Here is a 16,301-nt window from a genome sequence, read left to right as displayed (position 1 = left end):
AACTAAACCATGTCCGATCATCACGTGAGATGGAGTAGTTACAATGGTGAACATCACTATGTTGATCATATCTACTATATGATTCACGCTCGACCTTTCGGTCTCCGTGTTCCGAGGCCATATCTGTATATGCTAGGCTCGTCAAGTTTAACCTGAGTATTTCGCGTGTGCAACTGTTTTGCACCCGTTGTATTTGAACGTAGAGCCTATCACACCCGATCATCATGTGGTGTCTCAGCACGAAGAACTTTCGCAACGGTGCATACTCAGGGAGAACACTTATACTTTGATAATTTAGTGAAGGATCATCTTATAATGCTACCGTCAAACAAAGCAAGATAAGATGCATAAAGGATTAACATCACATGCAATCAATATAAGTGATATGATATGGACATCATCATCTTGTGCTTGTGATCTCCATCTCTGAAGCACCGTGCTTGTGATCTCCATCTCCGAAGCACCGTCATGATCACCATCGTCACCGGCGCGACACCTTGATCTCCATCGTAGCATCGTTGTCGTCTTGCCAACTTATTGCTTTTACGACTATCGCTACCGCTTAGTGATAAAGTGAAACTATTACATGGCGATTGCATCTCATACAATAAAGCGACAACCATATGGCTCCTGCCAGTTGCCGATAACTCGGTTACAAAACATGATCATCTCATACAACACATTATATCACATCATGTCTTGACCATATCACATCACAACATGCCCTGCAAAAACAAGTTAGACGTCCTCTACTACTTTGTTGCATGTTTTACGTGGCTGCTACGGGCTTAGCAAGAACCGTTCTTACCTACGCATCAAAACCACAACGATAGTTTGTCAAGTTGGTGTTGTTTTAACCTTCGCAAGGACCGGGCGTAGCCACACTCGGTTCAACTAAAGTGAGAGAGACAGACACCCGCCGGTCACCTTTAAGCAACGAGTGCTTGCAACGGTGAAACCAGTCTCGCGTAAGCGTACGTGTAATGTCGGTGCGGGCCGCTTCATCTCACAATACCGCTGAACCAAAGTATGACATGCTGGTAAGCAGTATGACTTATATCGCCCACAACTCACTTGTGTTCTACTCGTGCATAGCATCAACGCATAAAACCAGGCTCTGATACCACTGTTGGGAAATGTAGTAATTTCAAAAAATTTCCTACGCACACGCAAGATCATGGTGATGCATAGCAACGAGAGGGGAGAGTGTTGTCCACGTACCCTCGTAGACCGACAGCGGAAGCGTTATCACAACGCGGTTGATGTAGTCGTACGTCTTCACAATCTGACCGATCAAGTACCGAACGTACGGCACCTCCGAGTTCTACACACGTTCAGCTCGATGACGTCCCTCGAACTCCGATCCAGCCGAGTGTTGAGGGAGAGTTTCGTCAGCACGACGGCGTGGTGACGCTGATGATGTTCCACCGACGCAGGGCTTCGCCTAAGCTCCGCAACGGTATTATCGAGGTGTAATATGGTGGAGGGGGGCACCGCACACGGCTAAGAGATCTCAAGGATCAATTGTTGTGTCTCTGGGGTGCCCCCTGCCCCCGTATATAAAGGAGCAAGGGGGAGGCAGCCGGCCAAGGGGAGAGGCGCGCCATAGGGGGGAGTCCTACTCCCACCGGGAGTAGGACTCCTCCTTTCCTTGTGGGAGTAGGAGAAGGGAAGGGGGAAGGAGAAAGAAGGAAGGGTGCGCCCCCCTTCCCTAGTCCAATTCGGACCAGACCATGGGGAGGGGTGCGGCCACCTTTTGAGGCATTTCTCTCCTTTCCCGTATGGCCCATTAAGGCCCAATACGAATTCCCGTAACTCTCCGGTACTCCGAAAAATATTCGAATCACTCGGAACCTTTCCGAAGTCCGAATATAGTCGTCCAATATATCGATTTTTACATCTCGACCATTTCGAGACTCCTCGTCATATCCCCGATCTCATCCGGGACTCCGAACTCCTTCGGTACATCAAAACTCAATAAAACTGTCATCGTAACGTTAAGCGTGCGGACCCTACGGGTTCGAGAACTATGTAGACATGACCGAGACACGTCTCCGGTCAATAACCAATAGCGGGACCTAGATTCCCATATTGGCTCCCACATATTCTACGAAGATCTTTATCGGTCAGACCGCATAACAACATACGTTATTCCCTTTGTCACCGGTATGTTACTTGCCCGAGATTTGATCGTCGGTATCTCGATACCTAGTTCAATCTCGTTACCGGCAAGTCTCTTTACACGTTCCGTAACACATCATCCCGCAACTAACTCATTAGTCACAATGCTTGCGAGGCTGATAGTGATGTGCATTACCGAGTGGGCCCAGAGATACCTCTCCGACAATTGGAGTGACAAATCCTAATCTCGAAATACGCCAACCCAACAAGTACCTTTGGAGACACCTGTAGAGCACCTTTATAATCACCCATTTACGTTGTGACGTTTGGTAGCACACAAAGTGTTCCTCCGGTAAACGGGAGTTGCATAATCTCATAGTCATAGGAACATGTATAAGTCATGAAGAAAGCAATAGCAACATACTAAACGATCGAGTGCTAAGCTAACGGAATGGGTCAAGTCAATCACGTCATTCTCCTAATGAGGTGATCTCGTTAATCAAATGACAACTTATGTCTATGGCTAGGAAACATAACCATCTTTGATTAACGAGCTAGTCAAGTAGAGGCATACTAGTGACACTCTGTTTGTCTATATATTCACACATGTATTATGTTTCCGGTTAATACAATTCTAGCATGAATAATAAACATTTATCATGATACAAGGAAATAAATAATACTTTATTATTGCCTCTAGGGCATATTTCCTTCAGATATTGCTTGTTATTGCCATGTTCCACCTATGACCCATCCCTATGATGATACTATGATCTTGCTTTGTGTTCGTGCTTGCGATATGTCATGTGCATTGTCTATGCCTATTATTTGCACACATGACATGATTGCCAGTATTTCCTATAGTGTGTTGCATCTTCGCTCCAATAGTTTGCATGACTTGATCACTATGATTTCTTGCCTTGTTGCATCACCGATGATTCATACTTGCTCATTTCATGCAGTTGATGACAACCATCTACATGCTTTGCACATGATTGTTATTGCTTCTTTTCATATATCTCCATGTGTTGCTTCTCTCATTCTAGATGATTTGACATGTATTGAGTGCAACAATGCTTTTAGTCTTGCTAATAAGATTGCCCCCAGAGCATTCTCAGCAATATTTGGAGATTTTGACATATTTCTTGTGAAGTATGCTTGTCTTACCTATTTGAACCAGATACCTAGTGCCATGAATATAGCCATTGTTGCATCATATTATTCATGCACTTGTGCTCCTAATGGTTATGTGCAAGCGAAGAGAACCATCATGATGGTTGATGTGTTTATCTATCATGCGCATACGTTCTTTGTTTTGTTGTGTGCATGTGTAGGATACTTGGACTTCGTGTCGACTTCCACTTCACGTGAGTTGACCATTCGAGCTCTTGAGAGCGAGCCACTTTTGACCGATGCACTTCTAAAACTCATTTGCTACAACTTCGGAAATGTGAAGGACGCACAAGGACATGCTTTCAAGGTGATATCCTTCTCTTTTGAAAACCCCCAAACCATGAGCATAAATATTGTGGATTGATACGTCTCCAACGTATCTATAATTTTTGATTGTTCCATGCTATATTATATTCTGTTTTGGACATTATTGGGCTTTATTATACACTTTTATATTATTTTTGGGACTAACCTATTAACCGGAGGCCAAGCCCAGGATTGCTGTTTTTTTGCCTATTTCAGAGTTTCGCAGAAAAAGAATATCAAAGGGAGTCCAAATGGAATGAAACCTTCGAGACGTGATTTTCGGAACGAACGTGATCCAGAGGACTTGGACCCTACGTCAAGACTTCAACCAGGAAGCCACGAGGTAGGGGGCGCGCCTACCCCCCAGGCGCGCCCTCCACCATCATGGGCCCCACGTTGCTCCACCGACCTACTCCTTCCTCCTATATATACCTACGTACCCCCAAACTACCAGATACGGAGCCAAAAACCTAATTCCACCGCCGCAACCTTCTGTACCCGTGAGATCCCATCTTGGGGCTTGTTCCGGAGCTCCGCCGGAGGGGGCATCGATCACGGAGGGCTTCTACATCAACACCATAGCCTCTCCGATGAAGCGTGAGTAGTTTACCTCAGACCTTCAGGTCCATAGTTATTAGCTAGATGGCTTCTTGTCTCTTTTTAGATCTCAATACAATGTTCTCCCCCTCTCTTGTGGAGATCTATTCGATGTAATCTTCTTTTGCGGTGTGTTTGTTGAGACCGATGAATTGTGGGTTTATGATCAAGTTTATCTATGAACAATATTTGAATCGTCTAAATTATTTTATGTATGATTGGTTACCTTTGCAAGTCTCTTCGAATTATCAATTTGGTTTGGCCTACTAGATTGATCTTTCTTGCAATGGGAGAAGTGCTGATCTTTGGGTTCAATCTTGCGGTGTCCTTTCCCAGTGACAGTAGGGGCAGTAAGGCACGTATTGTATTGTTGCCATCGAGGATAACAAGATGGGGTTTATATCATATTGCATGAGTTTATCCCTCTACATCATGTCATCTTGCTTAAAGCGTTACTCTGTTCTTATGAACTTAATACTCTAGATGCATGCTGGATAGCGGTCGATGTGTGGAGTAATAGTAGTAGATGCAGGCAGGAGTCGGCCTACTTGTCTCGGACGTGATTCCTATATACATGATCATACCTAGATATTCTCATAACTATGCTCAATTCTGTCAATTGTTCAACAGTAATTTGTTCACCCACCATAAATACTTATGCTCTTGAGAGAAGCAACTAGTGAAACCTATGGCCCCCGGGTCTATTTTCCATCATATTAATCTTCCGACAACAAGCTATTTCTGGCGCAGTTTTTATTTTACTTTCTTTACTTTGCATCTTTATCATAAAAATACCAAAAATATTATCCTATCATATCTATCAGATCTCACTCTCGTATGTGACCATGTAGGGATTGACAACCCCTTATCGCGTTGGTTGCGAGGATTTATTTGTTTGTGTAGGTGCTCAAGAGGTACCAACGCAGTGCTCAAGAGGTACCAAACAGGATTTCTGGCGCCGTTGCCGGGGAGTCTACGCAAAAGTCAACATACCAAGTACCCATCACAAATCCTTATCTCCCGCATTACATTATTTGCCACTTGCCTCTCGTTTTCCTGTCCCCCACTTCACCCTTGCCGTTTTATTCGCTCTCTCTCTTTCCCTTTTGCCTTCCTCTTTCTTTTTGCTCTGTGCACTTTCTGCCGTTATGACTGAAATTGGGGAAATTATTGTCGATAAGGATAATAATAATATCATGGAAATTTTGATGCTCCTACTAAAGAATCCCCTACCTTACATACGAAAAAATTCCGAATTGGTAGTGGTAACATTATTGGAAAAGGAGTTATCCAAGATTTCTTTACTTGTGTCGATGCTTTGCCTTCTATTGGTTGTTCTATTCTTCATAGAACTAGTAGTCTTGCGGACGCTATTGCCATGCTTGTAGTTGAACTTGAAAGACAATTTATGCACATGCATCCCTGCATACAGAGGATTTTCCTAGAATTTTGTAACATTGAGCATGTGTAAGATAATAAAATGTAGTCAAGTAATGCTATTAATACTCCAAACTTTCCATTCGATCTGGTGAAGAATCATTCACGCAATATAGAACTACTATCCGTAAATACCTCCTAGTAAATCCAGCTTGGCACTAATATGTTTTAGCGCCAGCAACATCGACTTGGAACAATCTAGTCTCTGTAACCTGCTGATTTGGCAAATGCATTAGTAATCTATGTTCGGTTGTGCTCACTGAATCGATGGCATCAAAATAGCAGAACACATGTGAACGAAAAAACTTTAGGGTACTCTTTATTCTTTTATATCAAAACTCTTACATAAGCTTGTTTTTTTGCGGAAAAACTCTTGCACGACCTGGTTCCATGATATGACCTGCTACATGGCCAAAGCAATCCAAACCTACTCTGACTTAATAGCATCTAGAACGACTCAGACTGCAGTGCCCTTTTACTAGACTAGTAATGCATGCTGAGTCCAAGACATACTAGTACAACATGTAGGCTACTAGCTATGCAAACTCATTGAATCATATATGGACTACATGACACAAATGCTTACGACATGCAAACGAGACATATTGGAAAACTAACTAATCAACCTATCAAAATTAGACTCAAACTTGGCTAGTTAAACTAGCATGGACTCCTACCAAACTACTTAAAATTATTCTAACAATTTAGAAGACCACAACATTAATGCAGTGCCAGGCTGGCAGCATATCAGTATATGCCAACATTTATTAAATAGGTTCGCTTTCTTAGACTAGCCACAATGGGTAGTAACATAGAGTAGTAACATGCCTATGTTACTACTCTATGTTACTACCTCTATAATGGGAAGTAACATATGTGTGGTAACATGCAACACTTCATTTATTAGGCTATAGACTCATCTTGCCTTGATACGTGTGATGTTACTCATACTAGTGGTAACTAGCTATGTTACCACATGCCTCTCTTTCTTCATTTATTGCTTGCCACATCATCTATTTCATCTAGATATGTGTGATGTTACTACCTATGTTACTCCCATTGTGGGTAGTCTTAGTTCACTTGTTTACCGAGAACATGGAAACTTAGAGCAGTTCCAGTATGCTCGTCTTTGTCACCATGGTTGCCGGATGCTCAAACTGTTGGGATGAATAGGTAGAGGAGAAGGTTCTAAGTATTACAGAGAAGAGGAGATCCTAGTAAGATCCAATAGTTTGGGATCAGTGAATTCGACGTACCTGACACACTTGCACAGTCGCCGTATCTGATCGCCTAGGTGTCTGTTTATGCTTGTTAGTAACATCCCACCACCATAGTGTGCATGTATGTCAGGGAAGCAGAGTGCACAAGAGGAATAAGTTTGACAGTTTAAGGAGAATATGTTACAAACAAGATAAGATGTGAGAGGCACCTTGCCAAGAGTTTGTGTGCTGACCAATCATGCATCATTCTATCTTTGGAAACGTCTGTGGCTCCCCACAAAATACAAATTAGTACAGAGATTGCAGGAATTCAGAAGTACCCGTATTTCAAAAAAAATGCACTAAACTTGATTTAAAGGTGAGATTTCAATAATATGATTCAAATACATATGACGAGAATATCAAGGTATGATGTTCTTGCAACTCACGTTCAAATTTTATCAATTATTTAACAGTTTATATTGGATAACATGAGTGTAAGAATTATTTCCATATGAGCTTTTGCATAAAGTTAGAGATTGAGGTGTGCACATTTTTACTGAATAAGAAGCTGAAACTAATATAACTTTTTTTAGGGGAAAACAAATATTACATCAACCGAAAAAATAGAATAAGATACAAATTCACGTTTTCCTTACTGTAACATGAACTAGCGAAACAATCCTCACCATGCTATACACTCAAGGCTTCTTTTGCATATTCATGGATTCTCCGGATTGCAATGCGTAAGTGTTGTAGATCGATTTGTTAAGAAACAACAGAAGCACACACATAGTAAAAGACAATGTCAGAACCTGTGAGTGTAGATGGAATAAATGATTATAGAATAAAGACAAATATTGGGACGAACGGATGCAAGTAGGACTTATTTACTTAATATATTGTACATTTAACACCAAATAAATAACGATTCAGTGTATTGAGAAGGGGATTATCAATTTGAAATAATTATGCTAGTATCATGGACCCATAATTGCACTTACATGTTGATTTTTGTAGCAACATTCTTCAGTGACATACATGGTCGCATATGGTATATCGCTGATACACTATCACACTCTAATTTGAACCAAGTTGTTTTTTTAATAAGAAGACACAGCGTTGATCTTATTGAACAGGTCATGCTCATTGCTAGTATATACTACTAATCCAAGAACGCATATCATATGAACAGTAAAGTCTAACCATAACGCATGACATGGTACTACCCATCCAGAATTAGTACAGATTGACACATGGTGAATCAGATCTAATAAAAAAACACCAGTACCAGACATGTCAACTTTGGAGGTAGAAGAGGCGGAGTACCATGTCAAGCCCAAGCCGGCTGCCGCGCGTGAGGTGATGCAGGGGTACTGGGCGATAAACCGGAGCCCCCGGAGCCACGCCGGCGACGCGTGGCGGCTAGGCTTGTTGCGGGGCACGCGTGCAGGGGCGCGGTGGACGGGGCGAAGGATCTGAGAAGAACATAGAGGGAGTGGGGCAGGCTGGTGAGCAGTGGGTTGGGAGTCCGCCGGAGCTTCCCGGAATCGGAGTTTGGCGGCGACAACTCTGTGGTGTGACAGAGACAGATAGGCATCAGGGGAGAGAGGTCGTCGGGAGGGAAAAAATGTTTTTTTGGTTGTGTGATATTTAGATGGAGGGGCGCAGATAAGGTGGAGGTGGGTACGGGGAGATTTCCCTTCGTGGGGGAGGTGGGGGTGGATCCGAAACAACACATATCCTAACTTCGTTGATAGATATGCGTTGGTGTACGCGGGTGTTTGTTGTAGTGTTGCATTAACATCAATCGACGGGCATCTCCATAGCTCATTGATTAGCCTCATTGATGTGAGACTTTGTCCCTTTTTGTCTTCTCCACATAACCCCCATCATTATATTCTATTCCACCCATAGTGCTATATCCATGGCTCACGCTCATGTATTGCGTGAAGGTTGAAAAAGTTTGAGATTACTAAAGTATGAAACAATTGCTTGGCTTGTCATCGGGGTTGTGCATGATGAGAGCATTCTTGCGTGACGAAAATGGAGCATGACTAAACTATATGATTTTGTAGGGATGAACTTTCTTTGGCCAAGTTATTTTGAGAGGACATAATTGCTTAGTTAGTATGCTTGAAGTATTATTATTTTTATGTCAATATTGAACTTTTATCTTGAATCTTTCGGATCTGAATATTCATACCACAATTAAGAAGAATTACATTGAAATTATGCCTAGTAGCATTCCATATCAAAAATTCTGTTTTTATCATTTACCTACTCGAGGACGAGCAGGAATTAAGCTTTCGGATGCTTGATATGTCTCCAACGTATCTATAATTTTTGATTGTTCCATGCTATATTATATTCTGTTTTGGATATTATACACTTCTATATTATTTTTGGGACTAACCTATTAACCGGAGGCCCAGCCCAGAATTGCTGTTTTTTTTGCCTATTTCAGAGTTTCGCAGAAAAAGAATATCAAACGGAGTCCAAACGGAATGAAACGTTCGGGAACGTGATTTTCAGAACGAACATGATCCAGAGGACTTGTACCCTATGTCAAGACTTCAACCAGGAAGCCACGAGGTAGGGGGCGCGCCTACCCCCCCAGGCGCGCCCTCCACCCTCGTGGGCCCCACGTTGCTCCACCGACGTACTCCTTCCTCCTATATATACCTACGTACCCCCAAACTACTAGATACGGAGCCAAAAACCTAATTCCACCGCCGCAACCTTCTGTACCCGTGAGATCCCATCTTGGGGCCTGTTCCGGAGCTCCGTCAGAGGGGGCATCGACCACGGAGGGCTTCTACATCAACACCATAGCCTCTCCGATGAAGTGTGAGTAGTTTACCTCAGACCTTCGGGTCCATAGTTATTAGCTAGATGGCTTCTTCTCTCTTTTTGGATCTCAATACAATGTTCTCCCCCCCTCTCTTGTGGAGATCTATTCGATGTAATCTTTTCTTGTGGTGTGTTTGTTGAGACTGATGAATTGTGGGTTTATGATCAAGTTTATCTATGAACAATATTTGAATCGTCTAAATTATTTTATGTATGATTGGTTATCTTTGCAAGTCTCTTCGAATTATCAGTTTGGTTTGGCCTACTAGATTGATCTTTCTTGCAATGGGATAAGTGCTTAGCTTTGGGTTCAATCTTGTGGTGTCCTTTCCCAGTGACAGTAGGGGCAGCAAGGCACGTATTGTATTGTTGCCATCGAGGATAACAAGATGGGGTTTATATCATATTGCATGAGTTTATCCCTCTACACCATGTCATCTTGCTTAAAGCGTTACTCTGTTCTTATGAACTTAATACTCTAGATGCATGCTGGATAGCGGTCGATGTGTGGAGTAATAGTAGTAGATGCAGGCAGGAGTCGGCCTACTTGTCTCGGACGTGATGCCTATATACATGATCATACCTAGATATTCTCATAACTATGCTCAATTCTGTCAATTGCTCAACAGTAATTTGTTCACCCACCGTAAATACTTATGCTCTTGAGAGAAGCCACTAGTGAAACCTATGGCCCCCGGTCTATTTTCCATCATATTAATCTTCCGACAACAAGCTATTTCTGGCGCCGTTTTTATTTTACTTTCTTTACTTTGCATCTTTATCATAAAAATACCAAAATATTATCCTATCATATCTATCAGATCTCACTCTCGTATGTGACCGTGTAGGGATTGACAACCCCTTATCGCGTTGGTTGCGAGGATTTATTTGTTTGTGTAGGTGCGAGGGACTCGTGCGTGGCCTCCTACTGGATTGATACCTTGGTTCTCAAAAACTGAGGGAAATACTTACGCTACTTTGCTGCATCACCCTTTCCTCTTCAAGGGAAAACCAACGCAGTGCTCAAGAGGTAGCATGGATCATACTTCTTGTGTTGCTCGCACCTTGACATATTGCACACATGCTAGAGATCTTGCTTTGACTTATAATTGCCACATTGCCGTGCCTCATGACTTATATACCTTGTGTGTTGCATCCAATTCTTGGATTACTTGTTCCTATCATATGATTGGTTTCAATAATGTCATTTCTTTACAAATTCCATGTCCCATTGATTTCTACATGCTTACCTTGATTTCCTCACACATGATGAACAATTGCTCTTTCTATTGTGTTAAGTGCCGTACTATCTTCACTACACCCTATGCATGTTATGCTTGGATTGTCTTGCACATAACACATGTGTTTAGACACTTCATTTTATTTGGTGTGGTGAATGCTTCCTATGCCTACCATAGACCTTTTGTTGAGTGCATTATGCATGCTTGCTATGCCTTTGAGGTAGATGCTTATTCTCTTGATACACATATTTGCATCACTACCTCACATTTACATGCTTGTCCCCATGATATCTTTGCTGGTGCTCAGTTTATGCGCTTACATGCCATGTCACAATCCTTTGTCACGCCATATGCTATGCTTGATAACAACACTTGTTTGGTGAATCACCTCTTGAATGCGTGGTTTTGCACTAGCGCAAACCACATTTGTTTTTCCAAGTGTTTGTTGTCCTTACTCCTTTTGAAGGAATCACGAGACGGTGCGACATTGGAGAGTGCCCATTCCGAGCTTGAAGATGACGAGTACTTGGTGATCGTCCACTTATACACGACGAAGCTATCTCTTTCCCATGGCGATTTGGTTTTCGATCCGAGGTCGGATCTTTCACAAGGGGGAGGAGATGATGTGGAGCATCGTAAGAATATCACCATGTCAAGAGCCCGTTTAGCAAGTGACACGTGCGACATCTAATTCACATAAATAAAGGTGAATCATCTCCTTTACATGTGTTCACTTGACCCCTTCGAGGATGGTATAGTACTTGACACTCCACTCTTGTGCATGCATAGCTATTGTTGGAATGCTACGGACGACGAGGAGGAGTGTGAACGCAAGTGTACAACTACACCATCTGCGAGGAAAGCATGGAAGAGAAGATAGAAGAAATGGAGCTGCTACAACTTACAGCTCTCGGACGTCCAACGTCCTCCGGACGATCGACGATCTTCGGACGTCCGACCCCTGGAGATTCGACTAGCTAGAAGAACTGCAACAAATGCACGCTACAGCGGCCGGACAACTGACCCGGACGTCCGACACACTTCAGCCACCGGACGACCGACTGCCACCGGAAATCCAACGCCACCTATCTAGAGCCAAAACGTCGAAAGTTCGATGCCCTCCGGACGTCCAGACCCCGTGAGCCACCGAACGACCGACGTCCCTTGGACGTCCGACGCCTGCTAGTGCGCAGCCGGGCCATTGGCCTTGTATCCCTCTCCCACTTACCCCTGCGTGGCTTAGACTATAAATAGACCACCTCCACCTCCTTTCTAGGGTTAGCATTGGTTTAGGTCTTTATAGAGATAGAGCTTTGCTCATCCATGAGGTTCTACTCCATCGAGAGAGACCGCAGCCTCTACGGAGAATATCCATGCTTGGATTCAAGGGCCCTCATGGGAAGATCCCTCGCTGATTCAAGGCCTCCTGATGAAGATGAACTAGTTACCTCCTGTATCCCCCTTTTTTGGATTTGGACCTTTGTATCTCTCGTTGTGTTCATGGATCTAGCACATGCGTGACCTATTCTTGCTGATTTGAGTGATTCCTCTCGTTTCCTCTAGTGTTCTTTGTGTTCTTCGTGGGATCCCCTCCATTTCGTGAAAGATCGGCCTGTAGGGTTCCACTGTACATCATTTGTGCTATTTACTTGCTACACTATTGAGTGATCATTGATCCATTTTCAATATCGGGTAAGGTACATTTGGTCTAGTTCTTTTCATTCTCCCACTCACATTTGCTTGAGATGATGGATAGGCCAACTACATCTTCGAATCCACTCTTGATCAAGCAAGATGAGGACCCGAACATCTACGTCACCAAGAACAACCTCTTCGGCGCACAAAGAGCTTTGCATCAAGAGATTGAGGCATTGTGTGACCGCATCCACCTACTCACTACCGACTTGCGACAATCCAAGCAACGTACAACAGACTACTTCGACACATGATGGCCACTCTCAAGGAAGACATATGAGCAATGATGGTCAATGCTCTTCTACTTCTTCGTCTTATTTAATACGGAGTCACTCGAATCGACATTCTTCACAATCTTCTTCGTATGCAAGTCCGCCTCGAGCTCGTTCGCAACATCGCCAAGACCATGAAGTTCATCAAGTTGCACCAAATCCATTCCACGACTATGGGTTGCAAGCTTGCCTACATGAACGTGATCGCCTACAGCAACAAGCAAATGATCCTCCGGTACAAGAGCAAGCTCCAATACTCCAAGATCAACAAGAACAACAAGATGGCGATGCCCCTCAACAAGAACAACATCTTCATGAGGAACAAAACCTTGAAGACCAACGTGCTCTACACGAAGCTACACTAGCCGTTGACGAGCGCAACCGTCAAGCACGACTTCAACAAGAGGCACTCTGACAATAGTGACAAGAAGAAGCCGCACGCCTTGAGGAGCGCCAAGAAATGAGGAACCACGCAAGAATTCCACAACCTCAACGACAAAACAATCAAGCGGAGCATGAGGAGCAAGCGGCTCAGGACCCTCCTCCATGCCAAGAGCATCATCACCATCGACCCCAACACAATGAAGAGCAACGATACGGCAAGCTAAAGTTCACCATGCCTAAGTTCTCCAGAAGCAATGATCCCTAAGACTACCTTTCATGGGCATTGAAAGTTGACAAGATCTTTCGGTTCCACAACTATGAGGAAGAGAATAAGATCGCAATGGCATCTCTTGAGTTCCAAAACTATGTACTCATTTGGTGGGAGCAAGTCATTAAACGCCGAGCGGAAAGAGGTGACCCACCCATCACAACATGGCATCAAATGAAGGATATCATGCGAGCACGCTTTGTACCCACGTACTATAGCCGCGACCTATTCAAGCGACTACAACTCCTCAAGCAAGGCACAAAGTCGGTTGAAGAGTACTATAAGGAAATGGAGATTGCCATGATTCGAGCAAATGTCATGGGAGGTGAGGAACAAACTATGGCATGTTTCTTGAATGGACTCAACCATCCTATCAAGAAGATTGCGGATTTCCAACTGTACACGAACCTCATCGAGCTAGTACACCAAGCTACAAAGGTGGAGCGCAAAGTGCAAGAAGACTACAAGTACGCCAAGTACTCTTCCAAGTCCTACAGCTCCTGTACAACCAAGCTTCACCGGCTAAAACGAATCCTACTTCAACCAAACCTACTACAAACAACGGCGACAAGTCAAGTTAAAGGAAAACTTCGACACCTTCAAATCGTCCTCCTACTACAAGCGATTTCAAGCCGAGAGCTTCATCATCTATAACTCCACTGGATGAGACCGACAAGACAAGTTCCATCAAATGATTTACTTGCCAAGGCCGTGGCCACAAGACATATCAATGTCCCACCCGGCAAACCATGATCGCCAAGGATGATGGCACCTACGACTCCATGACCGAAGAAGAAATGAAAGCCCTTGAGCATGTGCCTATGCACCGGCAAGTGAATGAAGATGAATATGACCAAGTCTTTTGTGCAATAATTCGAGCCCCGCTCTCATTGTCTCCAAGGTCTTGACACTTCAACATCAACAAGACGAAGATCAACGTTTCCAAATCTTCCACACCAAGGCGGTGAGCAATGGAAGATCCGTGAAGTTCATCATCGACGGACGAAGTTTCCACAATTTGGCAAGTTAAGATCTATGTTCCAACCTACAATGGGTCAAGATGAAGCTTCCTCGACCTTACAAGGTCCAATGACTTAGGGACTCCGGCACCAGCCAAGTGGAGCACACCGTTCAAGTCTCCTTTAAGATCGGAGCATATGAAGATACTTTGTAGTGTGATGTGGTTCCTATGTCCGTTTGCCATCTCCTACTTGGAAGACCTTGGTAATTCGACCGCGGCATCATCCACAATGGGCAAACAAATCACCATAGCTTCAAGATGAAGGGAAAGGAGTATGTGCTATGACCTATATCACCAAGCCAAGTGATCGCCGACAAGAAAGCGACCACCCATCATGGAGAGAATAGTGAGAGAATGAACCACCAAAAGAGAGTGAGCCCCACAAGACAAAATTGAGTGCCTCCACGATGAGAGACAAGAAAAACTTAGTTCTATTCACCACCAAAAGTGACATGAGAGAAGTGATGAGAACCCTACAAGTGTTATGCACTATGTCCTATTGTGCAAAGATGAAGTGGTAAGGACTAACATCTCTCGCAATCTACCTTTAGTGTTGTCTTCTCTATTGCAGGAATTCAAGGATGTATTTCCCGATGAGCTACCTCCGGGACTACCTCCTCTACACGACATCGAACACCACATCGACCTCATTCTCGGTGCACTGTTACCAAACAAGGCACCCTACCGCGTCAACCCCGAAGAAACCTAGGAAATACAAAGGCAATTACAAAGCTCATTGACAATGGGCATGTACGTGAAAGATTAATTCCTTGTGCCATGCCGGTTATTCTTGTGACTAAGAAAGACTGTAGTTTTTGAATGTGTTCCGATTGCCATCCTATCAATGCTATCATCGTTCATTATCTCTACCCCATTATAGGCCTTGATGATATGCTCGATGAGCTTAGCAGAGCCACCATTTTCTCTAAGATTGTTCTTAAGAGTGGCTATTACCAAATTCACATCCAAGAGGGTGATGAATGGAAAACCGCTTTCAAAACTAAGTTTGGCTTGTATGAATGGCTAGTTATGCCTACGGGCTTATCCGAAGCACCCGGCACTTTTATGCATGTTATGCATTACGTCCTTCGCCCGTACATTGGCGTATTTGTTGTGGTTTACTTTGAAGATATCCTCGTGTTTAGCATGTCTCTAGAAGATCATGTCACCCATATTAGAACCGTTTAGCGAACTCTAAGAAAAGAGCCCTTTATGCTAATATGGAGAAATGCCTTTTTGTTGTTGATAGGCTTGTTTTCTTGGGTTTTGTTGTGTCTTCGAAGGGTGTTCATGTAGGTGAAGCTAAGATTGATGTAATTAAAACTTGGACACAACCAACCAACTTGCAACAAGTGCGAAGTTTTGTTGGCTTAGCCGGTTTCTATTGTATATTCGTTAACGATTTTAGCACTATTCCATCCCCTTGGCATGCCTTGAGTAAGAAGAATCCACCTTTTGTTTTGGGGCCATCCCAAGATACCGCATTTCATGAGCTTAAGAATTTGCTTACACATGCCCCTTTGGTTGCCTTGCCTAATTTTGACAGAACTTTTAAAGTTCATTGTGATGCTACTGGCAATGGTATAGGAGGTGTGCTAATGCAAGAGAAGCGCCCCATTGCTTATTTTAGTGAGAGACTTTCCGATGCGCAACTAAACTATCCCATCTATGACAAAAAGCTATATGCTTTGGTTCAAGTATTGCATGTGTGGGAGCATTATCTCCGTCCTCATG

At 43.4% G+C, this 16,301-nt stretch overlaps 1 long non-coding RNA gene across 1 annotated transcript; it reads right to left on the bottom strand.

Moving 5' to 3' along the window:
• Positions 1-5,469: 5,469 nt before the first annotated feature.
• LOC123099899 (uncharacterized) lies at positions 5,470-6,973 on the bottom strand. The gene is made up of 3 exons (XR_006448291.1): positions 6,891-6,973; positions 5,770-5,846; positions 5,470-5,619 (listed from the first exon to the last, which is right to left on the bottom strand). It is a non-coding gene; the product is annotated as an uncharacterized lncRNA (long non-coding RNA).
• Positions 6,974-16,301: the final 9,328 nt, after the last annotated feature.

This window comes from Triticum aestivum, chromosome 4D, assembly GCF_018294505.1.
Source record: "Triticum aestivum cultivar Chinese Spring chromosome 4D, IWGSC CS RefSeq v2.1, whole genome shotgun sequence".
In the NCBI taxonomy this organism is placed as follows: Eukaryota; Viridiplantae; Streptophyta; class Magnoliopsida; order Poales; family Poaceae; genus Triticum; species Triticum aestivum.
This window is presented reverse-complemented; position numbering and strand designations above follow the sequence as displayed.